Consider the following 3967-nt stretch of genomic DNA (forward strand, 5'->3'; position numbering starts at 1 on the left):
CCAACTTCTTTCAGATTCTCTCCCTCCCTAGCTCTCAACTTTAAGTTCTTTCTCTAAAAAGCAAAAACACAATACAACAACGAAACCCCTCAAAACCAATAAAGCAAAACAAAACAACACCCAAAAAGAAACAAAAACAAAACAAAACAAAATAAAACCACCAACCTGTAACCAAATAACACACACACACACACACACACACACACACACACACACACACACACAAAGATATGGAGTCCATTACATGACAGTCAACCACTTGTGAACATGAAGCTTGCCCTGGAGGGGGTGATGCACCGAGTTTCGCTCCATTAGAGTGAACTGTTTTTTCTCTTTCCTAGCATGTATAAATGGAAGTTCAATTGTTAATTTTTATCCTAGTGGCTAGGTTTTCATTCATTCACTCATTCATTTTTAAAATATGACAAAATAAAATATAATAAGATAAAAGAAAAACTATCATATCAAAGTTGTAAAGGACAAACCAACAAAAGGAAAAGAGCCCGAGAGAAGGCACAAGAGTCACAGAAGAGACCCACTCATTCTCACACTCAGGAATCCCCAAAATACTCTGAACTGAAAGCCATAATACATCCACAGAGGACCTGGTGTAGATCATTACAGGCCCTGTGCTTGCTGCTTCAGTCTTTGTGACTTCACATGAGATTTGCTCAATTCAGAGGGTCTTGTAATCTTGGTGTCCTCTGTCCTCCCTGGCTTCCACCCTCTTTCCACCTCCTCATTCTTAGGGTTCCCTGAGCCCTGACAGGAGGGATTTGACGGAGACATTCCATGTAGGGCTGAGTGTTCCAACATCTCCGTGAAATGTCTGGCTGTGGGTCTCTAAAAATTTCCCATCTGGTGCAGGAGGAAGCTTCTCTTGCCTACGGGCAACTGTAAAGGAAGCATTTTCTCAGCTGAGCATCTGTCTTCCCAAATGATTCTAGCTGTGTCGAGCTCACATAAAACTAGCCACTACACCCCTCTTCAAAGAAGCTACTTTTGGCAATAGATATTACACAGATCCACAACTGGTCAAAAACCAAGGAATAGAGACTTGTTGCATTTCTGCAACATTAGCACATGTCTTCACACTGCCTGAAGTGAATCCATGCCATTTTCATACATTAAACGCTTAAGAGTTTTCCTCACATGTAAGGATTTTAGAATCTTCTTTTCAATTTCCATAGAAAATAAACAAAATCCTTTAGATGATTTAAGTGAGATTGAATTAAAATTTAAGATTAATTAGAAGCCACAGAACATACATGTTTGGAATTTCTCTCTCCATGGTGTACATTTCCCTTTTTCCATATTTTTGATATAGTTTCTGGTAGCATTTAATAATTACTTCTGGAAAACCTAAAACCTCACCTGTTTGATTTTACTAGGTATATTTGTTTTATATATTCCAAAAATGACACTTTTGACTTTTCCTTTTACTGATTTATAAAACTGCAATTAACTTTTATGCATTTGCTGTAAAACCTGGTGCTGCACTGAATCTCTCAAGGACCTTTAAAAACCTCTACTGTATATTTTCTATGCATATTACCTTTTTATCTGTAAATCATGAAGCTTCATTTACTGTTTTTTTAAATTATTCTTACATCATTTATTTCTTATCAATACTGTGCTGTCTGAAATTTCCAGTAAAATGTAACTAGATATGAGGATATAAACCATTTTTCCTGGCTTTTGACATGAGACAAAGAACATCTACTGAAAAATGGGAAATTTGCTCTTGATATTTGGTAAATAAAGTGGCTTTAGTTTTGATATTTGATGGGATATCCTCTTGGATTTTTCATTCTTCTTTTCTGTATATTTCTAATTCACGAAGTTACCTTTGTTTTGTAATTTTTAATTATATTAACAGATATCCTAATATTTGGAGAAAATTTTACAATCTGGCATAACTATAAGAAGTTGGAGGTGTTTATTTTAAAGTATTTTAGTATAAACACTTCAGTAAAATAAATTACTTGGCTTTGTTTTTTAATATTTATAAAAAATCTATTTTCTCATCAATATTTTCCTTGAAGTCTCTGAGTTTTGTATGAAACTGTTCTTTCATATCTATGAACAGTTTTCTTAAGATTAAGACTGAGATTAATTTTACTTTGAATGTCACTGACTGATACATCTATGTCAAGTCTTAATAAAGAAAAGTGGGTTAAATTTTTTTATTTTCCTCTTTTCTGTCCCTAAACAAAAGAGTTTAGAAAGCTGAAAAATAGACAGACAAATGATAACCATAGTGGAAGAACTGAGTAACTTGAAGCCTAAAGAGGTTAAAAAAAAAAGCAATTATTCCAGATGGCAGAACTCTCAAAAAGTGGCAGCAGTTGGTACATCTGGAATCCGGGCGAGAACAGAGAGCTGAGAATAGGAAAACAGCTAAAAATAGATGAGAAATTCTAAAGCTGGTGAGGAAAGGTTGCCTTGTATGGCTTTCTCAGTGCCAGGGAGTGGAAATTTATTGTTTGTCAAAAAGTTCTATATGAAGGTACTCCACTGGAAATTCATGTGGAAATATGGAAGACACACCTTCTGCATGAGTAGCTACAAAAACTGTGGCTGCCAAGTTTCTGCTTTCCAGGAGGAGATTAATAGAGGCTTGTCTGTAACACTGCCAAATCAATTTGAATTTCAGATAAATGTTCAACCTTGTCATAATTGGGTCATATTTATACTATTTAAATTTATCTTTCTTATTTGTAATTAAGTTTTAATTTGACAGCTATCTCATGTTTTCATTTGTTCAACCTGGCAATTCCACTTGTAAGACTCCAATCCATCTATAAAAACACACAACACACGTAAAGATACCTATGTAAGGGCTAAAGCTATAGAGCTCAGGAGTAAAGAGCTTGCCTTGTATACATGAGACCCTAGGTTGAATATCCAATACTTCAAAATGAGAAAAAGAAAGTGTGGGGACTATGGAGATGGCTGTGTGGGTAAGAACACTTCCTATGTAAGTGTGTGAATTTCAGTTCAAGTTCCTAGTTCTCATATCAAAGGATAACATGTAATATCAGCCCTGGGCCCAGGGCTGGGGGTGGCTTGAGAAACAAAGACAGATGAATCCTGGGAACTTATTGACCAGCCAGCCTAGCCAGAACGGTAAACGTGTCCTCTCTCAAGACAGGAGAGCAAAGAGCAATAGAAGAAAACACCTGACCCCTTCCTCTGGTATCTGCATTCTCTAAACACCTACATACTCACATGCATGTACCACACATATATGTACTGAAAGTTAAGTGTTCCCTTGATAGTAAAATTGTTTTAAAAAGAAGAAAGATCTACCCCTGTGCTGAGAGACTCCCGTCAGCAGAAAAGACACAAAAGGTATATACTCACTTATAAGTAGATATTAGATACATAATACAGGATAAACATACTAAAATCTGTACACCTAAAAAAGGTAAACAAAAGGAGGACTCTGGCTAAGATGATCAATCCTCATTCAGAAAGGCAAACGGGATAGACATAGGAAGATGGAGAAAACAGGGAACAGGACAGGAGCCTACCACAGAGGGCCTTTTAACTACTCTACCAGATGCTGAGGCTCATAGCCAAACTTTGGACAAAGTGCAGGTAATCTTAAGAAAGAAGGGGAGAGGAAAGACCTGGAGGGGACAGGAGCTTCACAAAGAGAGCAACAGAAAAGAAAAATCTGGACTCAAACGTCTTTTCTGAGATTGGTACTCCAACCAACGACCATGCATGGAGATAACTTAGAACTCCTGCACAGATGTAGCCCATGGCAGCTCAGTCTCCAAGTGGGTGACCTAGTAAGAGGAACAGGGGCTGTCTCTGACATGAACTCAGTGGCTGGCTTTTCTATCGCCTCCCCCTGAGGGAAGAACAGCCTTACCATGTCACAGAGAAAGACAATGCAGCCAGTCCTGATGAGACCTGATGGAAGGGGAGGAGAACCTCCCCTATAAGTGGACTGGGG

This window comes from Psammomys obesus, unplaced genomic scaffold (genome assembly GCF_907164565.1).
Source record: "Psammomys obesus unplaced genomic scaffold, mPsaObe1.curated_primary_1811, whole genome shotgun sequence".
Lineage (NCBI taxonomy): Eukaryota > Metazoa > Chordata > Mammalia > Rodentia > Muridae > Psammomys > Psammomys obesus.